Raw genomic sequence first — 22,607 nt, 5'->3', positions numbered from 1 at the left:
AATCCTGAATAAAACATTTAGAGAGAAGCAGAGAAAGAAGGAGGGGGGGCTTAGGAAGGGGGTAGCAGTGATTAGTAGGAAGGAGGGAAGAGGGATCCAAGGCTTGTGAAGGCAGCATATTACCAGGATCAGACGCTTGAGAGTGGTGGGGCTTTCAGCTGAAGGAGAGAGGCTGTAGCTGGGAACAGCAACTTGGGAGCGGTGGTCTGGCTTCTGGTGGTCAAGCAGACAGTTTGCTCAGAGCGAGGCAGAGAGTGAAGGTACCATGGCTGGGGATGTCTTGATTTCTCACTGCACAGTGGAAGTCACAGACAGTTCCTGTCCATGGACAGAGTTCCTGCTTGTTGCCCTGCGGCTTAGCAGCAAACCCTTGGATTGCTCATGAGCAGATCTTGCTTGTAGACACAAGATTGCTTGTAGGCACAAGACTGCCAGCTCTCTGTCCAGTAAGCCTCATTCTTTATAGTTGTATGTTCCTTTGATCTCCCATCATCTTTCCTGGGTCCCAAAAGGTGACAACTTGCTGTTACCTTCTGGATAATGACTTTTAATTAGTCAGGATATTAGCCCAGTCCAGGGAGATCTTAATCTCATCTTCTGTTAGCTCCTATCTTGAGGAGGGGACATTGCCCAAGGCAAATCTGCATCTCTGAGCTGCAAATGGGCCTTTTCTATTGTCCCCAGATTTGGGCCTGGTTCCAGAAGGTGTTAGTAAAAGGACTAAATCTACAGGTGTTCTCCTAGGGTGGAATTTCTATAGACAGCAACTGAGTAATCCCCTTTGGGCATAGCAGAGCAATCATTGACAAAGATTAACATAGACTTCTTACAACAGGAAATGGGAGATCACCCCCTGGCCTCTTCCACAGACATTATCTGATAGTGAATTACATTTTAGCATATTGATTAGCTCAGGCCTAGCCCTTGTGTTTCTGTGAGTACCCATTTCACAGTACAATGCTGGGTTGCATTCTCTTTCACAGAGCAGCACATGAGGCAGTCCTGAGATCTGGGTGTCAGTTCACCTTGAGTTCAGGCATTTAATTGAACTCTTATAAAATGGAATCAGACACAGGCCTGGGTTCCATATAATTCTGGGTTGGTGGCTCTGGGTTTAATGTTGGGGTCAGGGGGGTGTCCCCAACAAAATTGTGAGGAGTATTATTTTATTGAAAGATCACAGCAGTCCACCTGGTGATGCTAAAAGGAACTATGCCGAGCTGTATGAAGTTAATGAAGACATGAAATAATAGTTGTGCATTTGTAGTTCAGGTCCAGAACAATGACATTTCAGCCGAAATGTCAAGAGGAAATTCTTTATGCCAGTACTACTAGGAGGAAACTTTTTCAAATTGTGCACACCATAATGACAACAAACCAGATAGCTGGTGCCAAAACATTACTCTCTGGGCATGAAAAGAAACAAAAAAGGAATCCATTTTATCTTCTGCAGTGTACATGGCCACAGTAACCAACGGAAAAGAAAAATGAAATCTAGCACTTATTGCCAAGAGTGCTGGTTTCCTCCATGGGTCTATTAACGCCTCGATATATCAATCTTACACATGAGTATGAAATTTATTTCAAAGGCATCACAAGGCATAATGACCGTTATATACTAGCTAAAAGGAGGTACCAGTTCACATCTCAGGCAAAATGTAGTGAAAAATAAAAATCTATAGTGAATAATATAAATCTAGAAAAGCAAGATCTATGTTTATGAAAAAAGAATTCCAAGGATCTTATAGATAATTACTTTTTCTCATTTGGCATGTGCTTTTGGTTCCTTTTAAAAAGAACCCCTGCTGCTTTTGCTAATTACTAAGCCATGACTTATCATATTAAGCTGTTTTGTCTGATTAGCAGCTTACAAGCATATATATTTTTCAACACGCATGCCAGTATAACATCTCTCATTAATCTAAATAAATGTATAAATATATATAAATGATCTCTCATTAATATAAATAAATGTATAGTTATTTTCTATCAGGATTTTCCAAAACATTGAGGTGATTCCCATGATCAGTGAGAAGCGCTGTAAGGCGGTTTGCAGGGAGAGCGGGCTTATTCTGCTCTCCTCATAGATAATCACTATTGCAGCCCTGGGCAGCCAGATTGGCCGCCCACACGACTGTTGGCGCTGCCAAGGAGCCGGTGGGAGCTGCAGGGATCAGCTGCTGCGCGGTCCCCAGAAGTTCCAGGATGCCCCACGCGAGTGCGCAAGGCATTCTGGAGAGACCTGAGCCGGGGCTGGGGGTCTCCTCATATGTTGCTGCAGCGCGGAGACATGCTGCGGCAATACACGATCAAAAAAATGGGGTTAGCGGAGCACTCGCTCCACTAACCCCGTTTAAGGGGAGGGTATTTAAGTGGGTTACCCGCTTTGGGAAAACCGGGCTCACCTGCAAGCCCAGTGGTTCCCACGATCCATGGCAAGTGGGCTGAGCTCCCTTAGCCTGATTTCCACTGAGGATGAGAATATCCTCAAGATCTTAATTTGATAGGTCCTGTTGCTGTGTGCAAAAGAACAGATGTGCAAAGAACAAGAACAGAACTTTCTAAATAAATGATTATTTAGAAAGCAACTGAGGATTGTATACATAAAAATTAATAGGTTTTCTAAAAACTTCAAGTGATCCACTTTTATAACTCTTTTTGAAATCTGGAACACATAAATTGATGCAACTGTAGACCTCCACTAACACTGTTGCTGCTGCTGCTTGAAGAAAAATACAATATAGAGTTGCCGCTATTTTGGATTTGACTACTGAGAATTACCTATTATTAGTTTCCTCTTCCTTAATTTAGAAGAAAATGTCAATGTAATCCTTTTGCCTATTTTTACTGTACACTGGAAGCCGCCTTATACAGAGCCAGACCATGGGCCATCTAGCTTAGTTTTGCTTCTCTGACTGGCAGCAGTTCTCAGGCATAACAGACAGGGAGGCGGGTCTAACAATCAAAGAGACCCACCTGGGGAGGGTGAGCAGGGAGATCAGGCTTAGCCCACTCTCCCCGCAGACGACAAGCCAGTCTGCTCTGGGTGGCCGCAGTGGCCGCCCACACAACTGCCGTCTCCGTCATGGAGCTGACCAGGGCTGGGGAGTTTGGGGGCTGCGTGGCCCCCGGAAGCTCCAGTATACCCTGTGTGAGCATGCAGGGCATACTGGAGAGACCCCCGAGCTGGGGGTGGCTTTTTGCCTCCCCTCTGAGAGTCTCTTCATGAATTGCTGTGGTGTGGAGCCATGCCGCTGCAACTCACAATTGCTTAAACCAGGTTTGCGGTGCGTTCGCTTAAGCATCGGTTATGCATAGGTTAAACTTGCTTAAGCACTGGTTTAAGCACCAGGCTACTTAAGCAGGTGACCCACTTAAGAAACATCGGGCTCATAGCTGAGCCTGGTGGTTCTCACAGTAATAGAAAATCGGGCTAGCGGAGGCTAGCCCGATTTTCTACAATTGTGTGAATAGCCTCAGGGAGTTATCTACTGTGCTACTTGGAGATGCCAGAGGGATCTTCTGCATGCAGTGTTGATGCTCTATCACTGAGCTGTGGCCCTGTCTTAAACATGTAACCATGCAGCTCCATCCTGCTGTAAATCCTGGTAAATACCATTTCTGGTAAATACCATTTCCGGATTATCAGAACAATTTGAAAGTCTCCACAGCATTCAGAAAATGAGCTTGTACTACTGTGTAAAGTTATCATATTTTCATCTTCACCAGGTTCTTTCTTTCTCCCACATATTATTAAAGTTATGTTTATGGCGTTTTTTTCTCAGTTGACCATAAATGGAAGAAAAACAGCTTGGCCAGTTTTGCTCAGTAAGATAGTTTATAGCAGCTCCATGTCTCCGATCATATCTCCACATCTCTGAAATCTGAATATCCAGGGCCCAAGGCATTTCATTTTGGGCTTCCAAAAATTTATCAGAAACCAGTGTAGGTAGTACAACAATGGATGAACATATGCTCCATAAAACTGGCCCCAACCATACCTGCAGCATTTTGAAGCAGGCAATTCCCACATGCTTTTCAAAGACGTTCCATGGAGTATACATGACAGTAGCCCAACTTTGATGTAATTAGGGCACATGTGACCATGACCAGGATTGTTATCTCAAGGAGCAGACATGGTTGAGCCACCAACCGTAGGTAAGGGATAGCACTACTGGACACAGCTATCACCTGGACAGAGCAAAATTGGTTCTAGCCACAACCCCTACAGGTTGACCTACATATGATTAAAGACCAGAATTTTAAAAATACAAGAAGTCATTTTAGCTGTAGTCACTTCATTTAGGGACACATGGAACCCCACCTCAAAATTTCATTCTAGGTGAAGTCCAGAATGTGGTGCATTGTGGGATGCTGGAGGACTTCCTCCTCCAGCTCCTGGCTCTGCTGCAGCTTGGCTCATATGCCGTGGTGAATGGCAGAGCTGTAAGGGAAGGTTGATAGTGTGCAGGGAGGTGGGTAGAAAGCTAACTCCCCACTTACCCTCCCCAATGAGGTCACGTGCATGACCTCACTGTCTTGAAACCATGTTTAGAAACATCTGTTACAATGGAAGCAACTGGGGCGATTTCTATTGGTTTTCAATTTCTAGCACTAAACAAGTGATTCCCTCCCCTACCTTTATTCCTTTAATTCATGTTGAGTGCATCTATTCTTGAATCGCAGCACCTGTCCAAATATCCTTTTAAAGTAATTAAATATAAGATCTGGCTCATATTCTAATCTAAGATCCATTGTAAGCTTAAGATAATATATTTGGAAAAATAAGATTTACACTCCAGAGAGGGCACTTTATAACAACATGACCTCCCATTAACCAGGACATCATGATCTATTGATTACCTTAAAAAAAAACCTACTGCAGATTAATTTCTACCTCTGGCTAAAGAAGCCTGGCTAGATGCAATGCACCTAGATGCAATGTGGAGCACATATGCTTAAAGTTGTTGGGTTTGTGTGCTTTTTTTATTAAAGAAACATTGATTTAATGAAACTCCTGTTCACCTATGAAGGAAATAGTTCATGTTGGAAAAAACCCTTGAATGCTTTGGGAATGAGCATGACACAGGGAATGCTAACTAGCATTACCAATATTGTTATGTCAATTGGGATGTTTTTCCATTTGAACAGATAAATAAATAGTTCTGTATAGCAGAGTGAGTTTCTGGGCCTCACAGTATGGATGCTACACAGCCTTTTTAATTGGCAACAAAAGCAGAAGGTAGCCATGGCTGTCCTGCAGTCTGCCTTGCACCACCAGGTGAAGGATAGGCCAGGTGATACTCATGGGTGAAAGGAGCTGCAACTCCCATTTCCTTACCTCCAAAATTTATTTCTTGTGCTTTTTGTCCCATTTAAAGAATGTTCAAGGCTTCCTACACATTTCCATTAAAAACAGTGATTGACATACAGAGTAAGGAAGCACCAGTTGTAACAGGAGCAGGTTCAGGGGTGTAGAAAGCTCTGAGGGCACCCGAGTTCAAGAATTGAAGATGGAGCCCCTTTTTATTTGTAGTGCCATAGGCACTAGGGTTGTGCGAACTGGCTCAGTTCAAGGGCTCGACCTTGAACCAGACTGGTTCAGGCCCAGTTTGGGGGTGTCAACGACATTAAATTTTGTTTGTTTTGAAGGTAGACTTACCGCTTCAACAGCCTCGAGGTGTGTCTCCAGCAGCTCTCCCCCCCCCCCGCTGGCCTCTCCCCCATCTCCCACGGGCCTGTTCAGCCCATTTCAGCCCTCTTTGAGCATGTGGCAGCCGAGGCACCTGCTCCCCACTCTAGGAATGGTCGTATGCATAGCTTCACTGTGCCGGTAAGTAGAAAAACCTTGTGAAGAAAAATACGAAGAATTTTCAAATTCTTGAAACCAGGCATGGTTCGTGAGGTTTGAATGGTGGTGGAAGCAGCAGACAAATCATAGACCTTAGGGTCAGAAGGGTTCTTGGAGGTTTACTAGTCCAGCCCTCTGCTCAATGCTCTCACAAAAGCAACTTGGGTGGGATCAGGAAAATTTCCACTTGAACTGGATGCTAAAAGCTGATGTTACACAGTATTTTGGGAAACCACATAATGCAGTTGTATCCCTGTGGGGCATGTTTTCACAATGACTTGCATGTTGCAAGAAATCGCTTGCAACATGCACAAATACAAGAATGCAGGTTCTTGCTCTAGATCCCTGGTTGTTGGTTTTTTTTAATTCTACCACTTGGCAGAAGTACATGGGGATGCTACCATAGGGACATAGGAAGTTGCCATATACTGAGTCAGACCATCTAGCTCAGTACTGTCTACACAGACTGGCAGCAGCTTCTCTAAGGCTGCAGGCAGGAATATCTCTCAGCCCCATCTTAGAGATGCCATGGAGGGAACTTGGGACCTTCTGCTCTTCCCAGAGCAGTTGCATCCCCTGAAGGGAATATCTTACAGTGCTCACATATCAAGTCTCCCATTCATGTGCAAGCATGGCGGACCCTGCCTAGCTAAGGGGACAAGTCATGCTTGCTACCACAAGACCAGCTCTCCTCGCCAGAGCCTTCAGATTGATATGGAGTTGCTTCAGTGGCCCCTCTCTTCCTTGGGGACAGCTGACTTTCTGCTAGGGGGCTGTTGTATTGAGTGCTGAGGGAACAGGGGCAACCTTTTCATCTAATTCCCTGGGTGGTTTATTTCTAGGCAATGACTGCAAAAAGGGGAAGTGGGTTCAGGGTTCTCCATCCAAAGTGGAGCAGGGGAGTGGCTGCACCACACACCCTTCCTCCATATGTGAGGTTAGAGGAGCTGAGGGGTGGCATCCTGGGAGCAAGATGTAGGATTGATGGAGGGAGGAATCTTCAACCACACAAAAAAATCTCAGAGCAATTTCAGCTACAGTCTCTGAGCAGATCTGGCCTAAGCAGCAGTCTGGACCAAAGGGAATGCATCTGACCACTCAGGAAAAATATTTCTGATTGGTTTCTAGGCTGATATTACTGGGTAGGGAGGCAAATAAAAGGGGAAGACGCCTAACTTATTTTGGGACTCCTGTCCTGAGTCTTGCCTGCTCTCCATTTGGGGGGAAAGGGAAGAAAATATGAAAGTGAGATGCTGGAGCTCGTTGGGGTAGGGAGGAAGTTGGAGTGGAGATCTCCCAGCAGAAGGGCAGACTGCATCATGAAGGAATAGGAACAGTGGCTCCTAGACAGTGAGTGAGCTAGCCGCGCCTGACTGTTGAGAAGACTGCAGCAGACAACCAATCCGCTTCCTCACTCACCAGGTCCAGTTGCTCACCCCTGTGCCCTTCCTGGCTCCATGGCTGGCCCTCACCTTCTCCCACCCCCTCTTGCTGGCTTGCTCACAGGCAAGCTCTGAATCTATTCACTTGCTTCCAAGTCCCACTCCCTCCTGCCAGCAGCTGATTAGCAATACGCTAACTGATTAGCTAACTGATTAGCACTCCTACCCTGCTTGCACCTGCCACCTGTCTATCAGGTGCTGGGGGGGCAGTCCAGGGCAGCATGCCTGTCCTAAGCTGTGCCTCTGTCCCTTCCTCCATCCCCACCAGACTGCTGCACTGCACTGTTCTGGCTGCCCAGCTGGCTTCCATGGCAGAACTGAGGCTCTCCCTCTGGGTCCTTCTCCCTCAGTTTCTTTGCTGTGTGGCCATTGAGACCTGTTTGGATGCTCTGCCAGGCTTGTAGCAGCCCCATCCTCCCAGACATTCCACAAGAGATGCTCGCATCCCCCTCCAATGGAAGCGGGGGTGGCCACAGGAAAATGACATCTTGGGTTCCTTAGACACATCCGCCCAAAGGTGGCTCTGCTCCTAAGCAGTCTAAGAACATTTCCCAACTAACTTCAGTGGAGAAGAGACAAATTTTTATTATCTTCCCTTCCCCAAGGAGCCCTTGGTGCCACCTGAAATTGTCCCCGAGGGTCATGCAACCCTTAGAGACATATTTCTGAGGGACACAGAGAAGGGAGGGCATACAAAATTGCCCCTTCCCCTCCAAGCTAGTGCAGTTAGTTGGCAAGTGTTGTTTGGCTTCCCCTCTTGCAGCACTGGTGTTTCCGTGCTCTGAATGTCAGCCAGTGACATTGCTGGATGTTGCACTGCCTTCTGCTTTAGTGGAATACCACTAGAAGTGATATGGAGGCTCTGTGATTGGATCACTTGATGTATTTTTGTTTTCAAAGAAGGGACCCCAAATTTAGATTAAGGCCATAGCTAAGGGGAGAGCGGGTCAACATGCCATGACATCAACCCCCGCCTCCCACATAGCTGTTCTTAGCTGTAAAGAGGAAACCTTCTGGGTACAAAATGGTATATCTTACATGAGGAAGAAATTCTGGTTTGCAGGATGTTGCTTTAAGGTGGGCTTATGCTGCTCTACCAATTAAGCAATTCCAATCCTGTCTTAGGCAATCCATGGGCCATTTCCTCCTTTCTTTCAGCTGCATTTAAAAAGGAGCTGATCTGCATGTGAGGCATAAGTGCCCCAAGTAAGGATCTTCAGGAATGTCTTTCCCAGTTTGTTTAGAGCTACATCACTTCCTCGGCTACAGAGTGTTATGTGAAGGTAACTGATGGTTTTGCACTCTGATGTATGGCACACAGCAGGAAAAGCAGGGTAGTTTATGTGGGTAAACATGTACAGCTGCCATAAATTTGGAGATCAGCATAGAATCTTTTTTTCCTGCTGTGCTCAGTTTATGCATCCAATGCTTTCATTTCAAAAAAGAGGTGCCCTTGTGTCAAAACACCATACTGTATCAGTCTTCATCCAAATGACCTCTAGCTTCAAGAAAGTCTGAAGTTTCACCCTTTTATGAATGAATTCTGCATGTGCCTGTGCAATACATGAACCATAGAAAATCTTTCTGTAGAACATTTTTATGTCCTAGTGGGAGTTCCAGCTCAGAATGTGGAAGAAGAAACACACCACTTTCTCTATGCAAGTTTGTTTTTTTCAAAAATGTAGTTTTATATAATTCCAGTGTAATTATGTCATAATTAAGACTTTTCTGTAATTGATTCTAGTGATGTTCATACACACACACACACACACACACACACACACACACACATAAATAAAAAAATAATAAAACTCTCTCATATATATATATATATATAGAGAGAGAGAGAGAGAGAGTCTCCAAAATACAATATAAAAGCAAAATAAAAACAATTGAAAAACTTTCACATAATAACAACAATAAACATAAACAATTTCACAAAGTGAAACAGTTAACACAATTTCAGAGAACAAAACAACTAAACAGTTTAAAATAAGTTTTAATTAAAGCCTGAGAAAACAGGTGTGTCTTAAAGGCAATTAATGGAGCACAAGGCTATCAAGTCTACCATTCTATCAAGATGACTAGTAGGTTCAGTGGCAGTATACAATACCATTTGTTGGGAGGGGAGGGCTATTGGCCACCATGTTCTGATTCTGAAATTCATGAAGGCATCAAGCTGCACTCTGTGGGAAACAAGATGGTAGACTAGATGACCTTTGGTAAGATTCAGCAGGGCTGTTATGATGGTATGTTCTTTAAAATCATTTTAAACATCTTCTTACAGCCTTAATGACAGTTCTTAAACCTACAAAAGGGGAATTTATTGCAGGGGCTATAAAGAAGCAGATTTTATTTTGCTGACCTAATAATGTCTTCTTTTAAGGTGCATTTAAATGGAGGTGAGTAGCAGGATAATTTCAAGCCAAACCTGAAATTTCATGGAAGCTGTTTAAAAAACTTAGAAGCTCAGCCATATTCTGATACTAGTGTTAATGACAGGACCAAATTTGTAAAAGAAGAGGTGCTAGAACCTAAGTTTCCCTGGAAGCCACACTTTCTAAACTGGAAAGCCTTCCCTCTAATACTAGATCTGTAATACTAATGATGGCTAACCAGTGGAAAAGAAACATGGGCATAATCTAAATGTTCCTTCTGACTCAGAGCAAGTGCCAAACAATACATTCCTGATAGAGTTTATGGCACCATTCACACACAATGCCACCCTGCCCTTGAATGGGACAGAGGTTGGAATTCCTGTACATCTGAATGTATGAAACGGTGGTTTCGTGCCCAAAGTGACCTGCAGTTTCCTTCACCAAACTCCAATTGAACCTTTGATTTGTAGTGAGGTTTGCCTCCACAACCTGAGGTGTTTTTTCTTTTCTTTTGAGGGGGCAGTGTTGCATCCAGATGCAGATGCTGCCATAACCTTGGTTTTGTGCTGTTTCTGGAACTGAGATCATAGAGAGGGCAGCCCAGACCCATCCAGGAATGTGCCTGCTCCATGCCTGCCACACCTCTCAGTGGATGCCTCTCTGAGTACATACCCTGCTTCCCGTCTCTGAGCTACTCAAGCTGTTGCCTGACAACAGGGCAAGCTTCTAAGCTTGTCAAATGGAAAAGTCACATGGGGGGATGCCTGCTTCCCACGGTGTCCCTTGTTTTCCCCTTCTGGCAATCAGAAGAGGAAGGGGATGGTATGGCAAGACGGGAACTATGTGTTTTGCCCTCTGAAAATAAATCACTTAAGAAGTATGTTCACAAGCACATGCGGTCATGGTGCCACCATAAACCTGGCAACCGCATGAGATCTCTGCAAAGGTAACATGTGGCAGGGCAGCGATATCTGGGGACAAGTTTAAAAGGCAGCCCCATCAAGGAATTCTTAATTAGTTTGCCTGCTAACTGGGCAAAGAGACACCTTTCCAATGTGATGATTCTCTTTATTTAGCAGGGGGAGAGTAACTGTCCCTATCCACACCCTGTGCAGTACCTCCAGTGACTGTTGCTGATGTCTATCTTATGTTTCTTTTTAGATTGTGAGCCCTTTGGGGACAGGGATCTATCATATTTATTTATTTGTTTCTTTATTATTTCTATATGTAAACCGCTTTGGAAACATTTGTTGAAAAGCAGTATATAAATATTTGTAGTAGTAGTAGTAGTAGTTGTTGTTGTTGAATGGCTCAGCTCTATTTTGTTTTTTACAATAAAGTTGGGGAAGGAAGGCCCCACCCCTTCTCCTTAGGAGCAAGCAGGCACTGATGGCATTACTCATGAATAGAACCATCCAGCAGGAGCAGCAATGCCTCCAGTTAATGGAGAGATTCTTCTTGTGCAATGCTACTGCTCCAGAGCAAACTACTGTCTCATGAAAGTGAAAGGCCATGGAGACACCCATGCACTACTCATGAACCATTCTGGGATATGCAGAGATCGAGCAGAATCGCTAATAATGTGTGACTTCTCCCAAGGACCATGGGTAAGGCCATGGAGGCACACATGTGGGCTGGACAGCAGATGCACACAAGTAAGCCATGGGGGCGGGTACCCTGGCAACACTTCTCCCTGTCTTGGTGACTGCTGTGAAGAAGCAGCCCAAGAAGGCCTCTGCCAGTCCAGCCACCCATTGGAACATATCCAACTTTCTTTTTGCCCAGCACAGTGACTCTACTCTCTTGGGACCACCAATAATTGGGGCTCCCTTCTCCTGTTATTCCCCATGGTGGCTGATCTGCATATGCCATAACATTGGTCTGAACCCAGGAAATTTGAAAGAGAGTGTAGATCTATCCCTGGAGTTAGTATTTCCCTAGACTGCCTACCCAGTACCGCCCAGACACATGGAGCAGCAAATTCTCCTTTGGGTGCATGAAAGGGTTGCCTGGAGAGGAGAGTATCACTGTGTTAAAGTTCTTTTATTAACCAAAAAGAATAGGGCTCCCACACAAGTGGGGGCCCCTTTATTTGTATGGCTTGCCTAATGAGAGTGCGGCCCAATGGAGGACTGAAGGTCTTGCAGTCTCAGGTCCTTCCCAGTGGATTGGCCCTCTCATGAGAGGGCTAATCCCCAAGTGGCAAGCTTACAAGGGGGTGGGAGTATGGTTTGGTGTTCCTGGACTGCTTTGACCGGGTCTGCCATCCCAGGAGTACACTTGGTCACAGTGGCCCAGACCCCATGTTCCTTTGCCCTCCCTCATATACATATTTCCTCCTAGGAAATCATATTTTTCAGAGTATCAGAAAAATAGTGCCCTGGGCATGCCCCCGTTGCCAGCAATTATGTTTGTGCAAGACTGTTTTGGTGTGGGGCTCTTATGGAGGCAGCTATGCAATTGCTGTCAGAAGAAGGGTTTGCATGCCATTTAAATGACCTTTCCCTGAGGGTGGGCAGCCCATTCATTCTGAAAAACCATGATCGCACTCAGTACACTCCCTTGAAGATCCTAGCCAATGGCTGTTGCCCTGCAGACATTCTATCATCTTGCCTGGCAACGCAAGCACTACAAAGCTTGCTTGGATGCAACTTCACAAGAAGAGGTAGGGGCTCCCCTATCCTGAAACTAGAGGTTGCTGGGCTGCAGTTCGACAAACATCTGTGATGCAAGTCAAATTTACAACAATTATCCACGGGTTTGGCAAACTCCGTTTTCATATTATGTGCAAATGTGGCCCATGTGAGATATTTCCTTCCTGTGTTTTTAAAAGAAAACTCTGAAGGGAAGGAATCATGTGCACAGGCTGGAGAGGAATCAATCCAGCTTCTGAAAAGGGCATTCCTTCTCACCAAATAAACACATCTCAGATATTGGCTGTATTCAGACATAACATAAAGCTATGGTTTGTTTAGCTAATCAACATGTTTGTGTTATGTCTACATCTTCATCAGAAGAGGGAGAGGCTCCCTTATCCTGAAACCAGAGGTTGCCGGGCTGCAGTTGGACAAACGTCTGCGATGTGATTCATGGTTACAAAAGTTAACCATGGGTTTGGCAAACTCCAGTTTCATGTTACATGCGAATGCAGCCTATGTGAGACATCTGCTTCTCATGGTTTTTTGTTGTAGAAAACATTGACGGGAAGGAATCATGTACACAGGCTGGAAAGGAATCAATATCAAAACCGCCCCTTTTGGAAGGGTAGTATATAAATCAAATCAAATCAAATCAATCCATCAATAAAATATGGCTTTTGAAAAGGGCATTCCTGCTCACCAAATAGACATGTAGATTGTACTCATCTCAGAGATTGGCTGTATTCAGAAATAACATAAACTATGCTTTATTTAGCTAAACCACGTTTGTGTTGTGTCTATATCTGAGCCTGATTTCAAACAAACCACAGTTGGAACTATGGTTTGTACTAACAGTGGTTTTCCATTACGTCTGACTTCACAGAAACTGATAAGCCACAAGTATGGCCACTGCTCCACCTCCAGAGGCTGCAGCAGCATGGAAATGGGAATAAACTTATGAAGCTGTGTCTGAGCAGATGGGAACCAAAAGCCGACAAGCAGCTCTAAATCACAGTTTGTCTGCTATATGGCTAGAAAAAAGGCAGGCCAACTTAACCTTCCAGAAGTTGAACGACAACTCCCATTTATTCCCACCTACAGTAAGTTGTAAGCTGGGCATGATGGGAGTTGTAATTTAACAACAGCTGGAAGGAAAAGTTCACCCACCGCTGGTCTAAAAGCTAAAATGATGGTTTGAGTTTTTAACTGTGGTTAACACAAACGATGGTTTCATGTCATGTGTGAAGCCAGCCATTATATACTTGGACCTTCAAAAAGCTTTTAATGTATTTCAGTAAAGACTCCCAGTAAACTTAAGTCATGCGTTAAGATGGCATGTCCTTTTATAAATACTTATGAACAAAAGGTAAGGATAAAAGGGCAGTTTTTGTAATGGAGGAGTGAAGCTCTCCCAAGCATCATGTATTGGTAGGGAACCAGTGGTATTTAATTTATTCATAAAAGTCGTGTGAACATTGAGATAGTCAGGTTTGTGGATAAGTGCGAAGTAATGCACATTTACTTTCAGTATACACACACACGTTGTGTGTGTGTGTGTGTGTGTGTGTGTGTGTGTGTGTGTGTACATACATATAATTTTTAAAAATCAAACAGCCTATTTGGAGATGGGAAACTAACCAGGAAACAGATCTTCAGGTCATGGTAGAAAGTTCAATGTAAGCAGTGCACAGCAGCAGTGCAAAAGGTCAGCTCCATGCTCGATAAAGTTAAGAAAAGATTAAAAATTAAATGGCCAGTATCATAGCACCTTTATATAAATCCATAGTGTGGGTGGATATAGATAGAATATGGTCACTGACTCATCTCAAAAATGGATGTCCAGAGCTGGAAAAAGGGCAATCAAAATGATCAAGAGGTTGGAGCACTTTGCCTCTAAGCAAAGGCCAAAGCATTTGGGACTTTTTAGTTTAGAAATAAGATCAGGTGAAATGTGAATTTTTAAAATAAAAAATGGTACATAGAAAATAGAAAGAAATGTTTCTCCTTATCAGATATTAGGAGTCATTCAAAGAAACTGACTTACAGGAGAGACAAAGGAAAGTAATTCTTCATATAATGCATAATGCATAATTAATATACTCATGGGGGAATGCAATATACTCATGGGTGTACACTCATGGGGGAATGCATCTATCAGTGGCTATTAGCTGTGATAACTAAATAGAACTTCCATGTTCAGAGGCAGTGTGACTATGTATGAGTTTTGGGGGCAAACAGTGAGGGATGGTATTGCTTTCATACTCTGTTGGTGAGCTTCTCAGAAACAAAAAATTGGCCATCGTTTGAAATATGATGCTAGATTATATGCATCCTTGATTTGATCCATGAAGACTTTCCATATGTTCTTTTTATGAATGATATGGCAGTCCTATGCCAGTATCACTGCCAAATCACCCTAATGTATACACTAGGCCTTTATTTTAAAACAAATATTGTGTGTGGTAATATTGTGTGGTTCTTCTTTAAGTACCAAGCCAAGAAGGCCTAACCTGAGGAAGCCATGAGAGAACTGGGGAAACGGTTTCACTCTTGCAACAGAAGTCTATCTAAATGGTTGGGCCTATATGATCTCCTCAGGGGATTGAACAGGCCTTGGCCATGATGGACTAAAAACGGTTCTCATCTAAGTTGTGTTTTCTTCCAAGCCCCCACCAATCCCCCCCCCCCAGTTTTTATGAACTTACTTTTCTAGTGAGTTGCAATTGCTGATCAATGACCGAAATAAAGATATCTATCTATCTATCTATCTATCTATCTATCTATCTATCTATCTATCTAAGTTGCTTGCAGTAAATAGTAGAGTTATTAAAGGTCTGCTGTGTGCTGTTGTTCTTACATACCCAATAAGTAATGTTGTGAAACTGTGGCCAAAATGTATGCCTCCTGTCTTTCTGCTTCTCATGGGCTTTTGGGAGAGCTCCCAGTGACTCTCAGGTTCAAGATAGCTTTGCTTACCACCAAACCCCTTGGAATAGGCTCAGGTTTCTAAGTTGAGAGCTTAGCTATCAATGTTCTAAGTTGTTCTTGGAACAGAAGCCACACCACCCCTGAGGGCCGCCTCACTCTTCTCCCGCCCTTTTTCATCCTCCTCCTGCTGCCCACCTGCCGCAACCACCATCCATCCACCTGTCTGCAAACCAGCTGCCATCCAGCCAGCCATTTGCCTCTTCCTCCACTGCTGCCACCCTTTCTACTTGACAGATCTTCCTGCTTCTGGGATAGGAAGCTGCAGGAGTTGGTGGCTCCCAGTGGATAGCAGGAGCAACAGCGGTGGTGGGTGGCCTGAGTGGGGCCATTCATGCTCTGCCTGGGAGATGAACCCAGGTCCCCTCTCCCCTAGCTCAAAGTTGAATAGGCTCAAAGTTGGCCCTGCTCCCATACCTACAAAGTCTGAAAACTGAACAACAAACAGCCAAATGCAATTTTTCTGCCAACAAAGACTATCTTCACCCTCCTCCCCCCCCCTCCTTCGTTCCTTCCTGTTTATGGCTCTCACATAAACTATTTTCTGCTGAGCTTGGCTTATTTTGAATGAGGGCTAGCTTTTCCAATGAATAACCAAGTTGTGTGTGTTTTTCTTAAAGATGATATCAGGTATTAACAAGGAGTTTTCATAACTCTAGCAAATAATTATTAGAGTAATTGTGCCATGTACCCTTTGGCAGAAATGTTGATTTCTTTAATGGCAAGCTTTTATAGTTAGATCAGGCTGCTTCTCATTTGCCAGACATCTGTAATACAAGGAAAGTAGCATCTCTTCATCAAATATCTAATGAACTGATGTAAATGAAGAAACATATCTATAGTTGTACATAGATGCCAGTTATCTTTAAACACTGAGTCGAAAGAACCTAAAAATCAGATCGGAAAATAAATTTGGGCTAGAAGCTACTACACAACTACAAATCAGGAACATACAAGACAAGATCTTCTTGGCAGCTGTGCCCAGGCTCTGGAATTCCCTCTCATGGAAACTCATCACCCAGTTGTTTGACTGACTAGTAAGAATATGGCTGTTATGCCATACCTTACATCAGGGGTTCCCAACCAGAGGTGCACCTAGGTAATTTTGGATTCTGGACCTAAAGGACTTTGGCATCCCCCCTCCCTTGCAAATTAGGTATCATCATGCTTGGATGGGCAACCACACCACCTGGGACAGACTAAAGGGGATTTGGTGGTGGAGGCCCTGGAATTTGGCCCCAAAATCTAGAAGTAAAAGCGCCTCTGTTCCCAACAGGGGGTACTGGCAATCATAGAGGTACCCCCATAACGAGAGTACTTCTGCCTCCCCACACTGTGGCCACAAGATTTGTTCCCCATCTGAGCATTGCTGGCTTAAAGCCAATGCATCCTCAGCAATGCATCCACTGCAGAAGGGGAGGAAGGAGAGTGAAGACCCTCCTCCTCTGCTCCTGATTGCCTGGCTATGTGCTGAAGCTCATCCAGGAGTGTAGCTATAATTGAGCCGATGGGTTCAAAGAACCTGGGCTCACCAGTTCCTAAGGGCCACCCAGCTCCACCCCTTCCTATTTTCTTCATTATCTGAGGGGCCTCCAGGGAGAGCGGTGAACACGGTTCCCCTTTCCTCTAGCTTTGCCCCTGAGCTCAATGCACCCTTCCACTCAGCCTGACTAACAGGCTTCAGGAAATGAACACTAAGTACTTCCATTGAAATTAAGAGGATGAATAAATTTGTCACATTAATTTCAATATGACTGCTAAGTAACTTAATGTGGATGTGAGCCAATGGCTGTAGGAGTCTTGTCTCCATAACAGTACAATTTAAATTAATTTTTATTTTTATGTATGTATGTGCGCTCTCTCTCTCTTTCAATCTCTCTCTCTCTCTCTCTCTCTCATATTACATTTATGAGATGGGCTACTCTGGCATACATCCAGACTAGGATACTCATGAGTAGTCCCATTTATATTGAAACATTTACATTGCTTAACCGCTGTGAGAGTCATTGAGTGGCAATATAAAAATGTGATCAGTAAGTAAGTAAATAAGTAAACAAACAAACAAACAAACAAAATGTGTTTGCGGTAGACGCACATATGTGTGGAGATCTGCTGCGGGAAGGTAGCATGACAGGGAAATGTAGGGGGAAAGCAGTCAGAAGGGTTGAGCACCCACTCCCACCACTGCTTCTCTCTCCCATCCAAATACCACATCGCAGAGAAAGAGAAGAGGTTTTAGGTAGCCACACACCTGGATTATGTTTCAGTTTTCTTATGTACTCAATTATGACATTGTCATCTGTGCATATTTGGGCTCCTGTCAAATAAAAATGTGTCTGTCCATTGACTGGATTTCAATGGACAAATCTGCTTCTCTTCCTTAAGGGGACAAACAATCCCATTAAACCATTCCTTCCCAGAGGAATGCTTCCTTTCATAAGCTAGCTTCTAACATCAAACTGCTCCTGCATGCCCCATTTGACAGAATGGGTCAAAAGCCAGGCCTACTTCAGTAAAATTGTTAAAGCTGTCTTCAGCAGAACACCTCTTACTGAACTTCACTGGCAGTTATGCTTGTTAGACAACTTCTGGAATTATTGTCAAGGAGTTCAATGTATGTCTAACTCATTATCTTTGATAGTCTTTCAAGTGCCAGAATTATAGAGCTGAGGCAGCTTGTCAGACATTTAAAAGAGAGGCTGGTTATTGTCCCTAAAAAAAAGTCTAACTCTTCAGATAATTGGAGATAGCTGAATATGACTCTCATCCACAGACCCTAATCACAAATACGTACAATTAGGTTCCATTCTAAGCCACAGAATGCAGAAGCCCAGAAGCTCAAGCCAATTCACAGCTGACAATGAGAAAACAGCAACTGTGCCTGCAGAACTCAGCTGCTGGATCTCACCCAACATGTTTAGATCTGCAAAACTAAAAGGGATCCAATGTGAATAGATCAGGTGAGCTAATTAGGGGCTTGACTGCAAGACTGCAGAATTAAAGCGCAAATACAGACAACCATTCCCCAAGGTAGTCAATAGCCCTATTCAGATGTCATGGAGTGCTCCAGCTAGCGCTCACGCTTACGACTTGAAAAGTGGGGAGGAAGTCCTGCCCCACCACTGCCATGCATGCCCTTGAGCATTCATGCTCACCACACTGTTTGTCTGGAAAGGGAACCACGTAAGCGTGATGGCCAGCATTTCTGTGAGCAGCAACCCTGATCCCCTGAGTTTGCTGCTCACAGAAATTTATATTTGCTCTTTAGTTCTGAAATAGTTCGGTAAAGCCTCTAATCAACTCCCATGATCTATACATGTTGGTTCCCTAAGCTTTAAGAAAAATGCCTCATGCTGTACATATGCTGGAGCACTCCCATAACATCTGCTAGAACACTCCATATGCTGGAGCATTCTATAACATCGGAATAGGGCTAATGAAAGGAGCATACAAACTTAGAGGAAACAAGTGTCACCTGAAGTATCTGCCAACATAGTGAAAGGGAATTTGTGCATCAAATTGGTACAATGATTGTTTCTTATCCAATATAGTCCGTATCATATCTTTTTGCAATATATCATTCCCAAGGAAAATTTCTCTTATATACAATACAATGCTGGCTGGTAGTTTCTGTATGGTATTGGACTGTATAAGAGGATTGGATGGCTGTTTTCCTGTTGTTTTGTCCCAAAGCGTGTATCTTTTTGAATCCGGTGATATTCCATATATGGAAAATTCTGGGTCATGCTGGGTGAAGGGGTGAGGGTTGTGAAGTTATCAGATTTCCATGTGGAAGACATTCAGAGTCATAATAAGATGCACAGTAGGATGCAAAATATACTACTGATTGATCCTACATTCCGCTACACTAGCAACAAAGGCACCAAGATCAGGTGCTAAAGTCTTCATGCTGGAACAATGCCACAGCCAATCCAAACAATGCTGGACATTCTTCCTGTAAGGGAAGAATGGCAGTTCAGTCCCCAAATAGCAAAGCAAAACCAGTTTGGTGAGAAAACAGCAAAGCAAGAGGTCTTGAGACAGTTCTTTACTACTGAAGAACTACAAGAATTTATTTAAAGAAAAAGTTACCAAAAAATTCGGAAAAGCCTTAATTTCAGCTGTAGCTCATGGCTGAAGAGAGAGACCAAAAACGAACAGCCATCACTAGAGAGACAAAATGGAGAATAACACTGGAAGGACAAAGAGGGGAGGAGTCCAGCACTTTTATCCTTGACTCTAAAACCCCTCAGCGGTCACATTGCAGCTGAGAGCTGATGCTGCCAGGGTCCTAGCTCCAACACTTCTATGCCTCCTTTGTCACAGAGATGTGCCACACAAAATCATTTTGGTATCTTTTGGAAGTCTGTGGCCATCACCAGTCTCAAAATATGGTATCCTAGAAATTATTCATACTCCTAGTTGTGATAAAATTTATGATAGTTTAAGTTCATCATGACTGTAGCTGGGTGGAGCAAGTACAGATGATTTTACCATGGCGTTCCTCTAAACCATAAACGCATCTGCATAACTGCAAATTAACTTGACCATTTCTCAAAATGAGTTGGACACCCATCAACCACCACTCCTCATTCAACACTTGTATCATTACATAGTCCAGTTGTTCTAGCATAACACTAGGCCTGGACTGTCAGTCATGTGAAGTCCCACTGTCAGTGTAAAAAAACTACAACCTGGAGGCAGGTTTACCACTTTCAGTTACAATTAGGCTATAATCAGCTCTGGCTGATTCGACAGCTGCACCCATTCCTTGAAGAGGATGACCTCAAAACAGTGGTGCATCATCTGGTAACCTCCAGGCTTCACTATTGCAATATGCTCTATGTGGGGCTGCCTTTGTACATAGTTTGGAAACTTCAGTTAGTTCAAAATGCGGCAGCCAGATTGGTCTCTTGGGCAACCGGGAGAGACCATATTATGCCTGTCTTAAAACAGTTACACTGGCTGCTGATATGTTTCCAGGCAAAATACAAAGTGCTGGTTATTACCTTTAAAGCCCTGAATGGCTTAGGTACAAGTTATCTTAGAGAGCACCTTCTTCTGCATGATCCCCACCACAACTTAAGGTCATCTGAGGAGGTCTGTCTTCAGTTACCACCAGTTCGTCTAGTGGTGACTCAGAGGCGGGCCTTCTCTGTAGCTACTCCTGGGCTATGGAATGCACTCCCAGAAGAAAGCTGTAATTTGAGTTCATTACTGATTTTCAGGAAAGCCCTTAAATTCTATCTGTTTGGCCTAGCCTTCCAGGGTTTTTAAACTGCTGTAAACTGTTTTAAATTGTTTTAAATGGTTGCCCTGGTTTTCCAGAGTTTTTAAGTGTTTTATGCTGGCCTTGGGCTGAAATAAACAAATAAACAGTAAGTGTTTGAATGTTTAATTGGTTTTATTCTGTTTTTATAGTTTTGATTTTAATTGTTAACTGGTTTTAATAGTTTTTATTCTGTTATAAATCGCCCTGAGCCAATTTGGAGAGGCGGTATATAAATTGAATCAATCAATCAATCAATTAAAATAATTACTCTGCTCATCTAGGAAACCCATTCACAATTTTCATGGCAGAATTTATAGAACTACCTTGAAGTTAATCATTTCAAATGCAGTCAGAATTTAGCCGGTGTGTCCTGTGTATTAGTAGTAGAATATATTTCCATGCATTTAAGTGATTTAAGCAATTTGAGAAGGAAAATAAGTTCGACCTTGAAAAGCCACAAACTTTTTGAATTCTTGACTTCCCAAGTATGCGTGGCGGGCGGTGGGGGGGTGGTGTACAGTGGAGCAGCATAATCAAATACCGGGAACGAAAATTCTGCTTCCATTTCCATTAAAAGTGGAAAAAACTAATTTCATACCAAGCAACTGAAATGTATTTTTAAACACAGTTTCTCCATGTAGGAAGTATCTATTTCATGAGGAAAAATGTTAAATACAAATATTTACTCTGCTCAGAAGACTTAAGTATCAGAGCCAATGCTTCAGTGGAGTGCCTGAGTGAAGAGCTGAACTGCAAAGCTGGAATCCTTAAAATTCATCCAAGCATAGAAATAGCAATAATGCAAAGAGTCTAAACACTTGAGACCACTGACTGGATGGAATAAATAAATGTATGCATGGCTCTGAAATGCCAATAATAGATAGACAGGCAGATAAATAAATAGAATACATGAGGAATATTAGTTCCACAAATACACACTCATTTCTCTAATATAGCCCTGGTTTTCCCTCCGGATTCTTCCAGTTCTTAGTCAATTTAAAAAGAAGTAAAATAGTTTTATCGCTTCTGTTGAAATAAATATTGTATATGAGCGGACACAGATATTAAGGGCCATTAACTTGAAAAACACAACATTAGGAGAAGAAATAAAAAAAGGGAATATTTCTAGCTAGCCTCTGACCAAATATTCAGCTCCTCTGGATTTTGGAACCAGACAGCAGCAAAGAATAAACATCAGATGTAGCCAGCACACTCAGCTGCCTGCATGTGGTACCAAGGATGTGGTTCTGCCATTTTTTTTAGGATCCCCAGAATCTCAATTGCATCCAGATAGAAATCCAGGTGAATGGGGGAGGGAGGATGATCAGGTTGCAACTTTTTTTGGCTTTGTGCCCTGTGTTTTATTGCATTTCCTTCACTGCTAATGAGAGAGAACTGTCCATAGTTGTACGTTCTGCTGTCTTGTCTTTAATCACATATTGATCAATGGTAATGCCTGCTCTCTTATCTCATGACGTCTTACTGAGAAGCCTTTAGCCTTTAGCAAGGGAATTTGTCAAAAGCTGTTTGGACGTCCAAATATATGTCTACTAGAATGATCACCCCTATCTACATGCTTGTTGATGCTTTCAAAAAACTGTAAAGGGTTGGTGTGGCAAGACTCCTTTTTACAGAATCCATGCTGATTTTTCTCAGCAAGGTTTGTTCAGAGAGATATATATATATTCTGCTTTTAATAATGTTTCCACTAAGTTATCTGTACACAAAGTTAAGATAATGGTTCTTTAAGTTCCTGCCCTGCCTCACTGGTAGCATGCTAGCTACCTTTTTGTGATTGATTTTAATGGCATTGCATATTTTTGTTAGATCAGCAATTCCACATTTCAGTGGCATAGCCCGTGGAAAGGCGGCCTGAGTTTATTTATTATTATTTATTTATTTATCAAATTTGTACACTGCCCCAAACTTTCATCTCTGCGCATTAACAATAGTTCCTTCTGCAGGCGGCCCCCACATGTGATGCTCATGTGTATGATGTCATGCGTTTGCTGGTTGGGTGCATTTATTTCCTTTTCTCTC

Source organism: Hemicordylus capensis, chromosome 5, assembly GCF_027244095.1.
Source record: "Hemicordylus capensis ecotype Gifberg chromosome 5, rHemCap1.1.pri, whole genome shotgun sequence".
Classification (NCBI taxonomy): Eukaryota; Metazoa; Chordata; class Lepidosauria; order Squamata; family Cordylidae; genus Hemicordylus; species Hemicordylus capensis.
Note: the sequence above shows the minus strand (reverse complement) of the source record.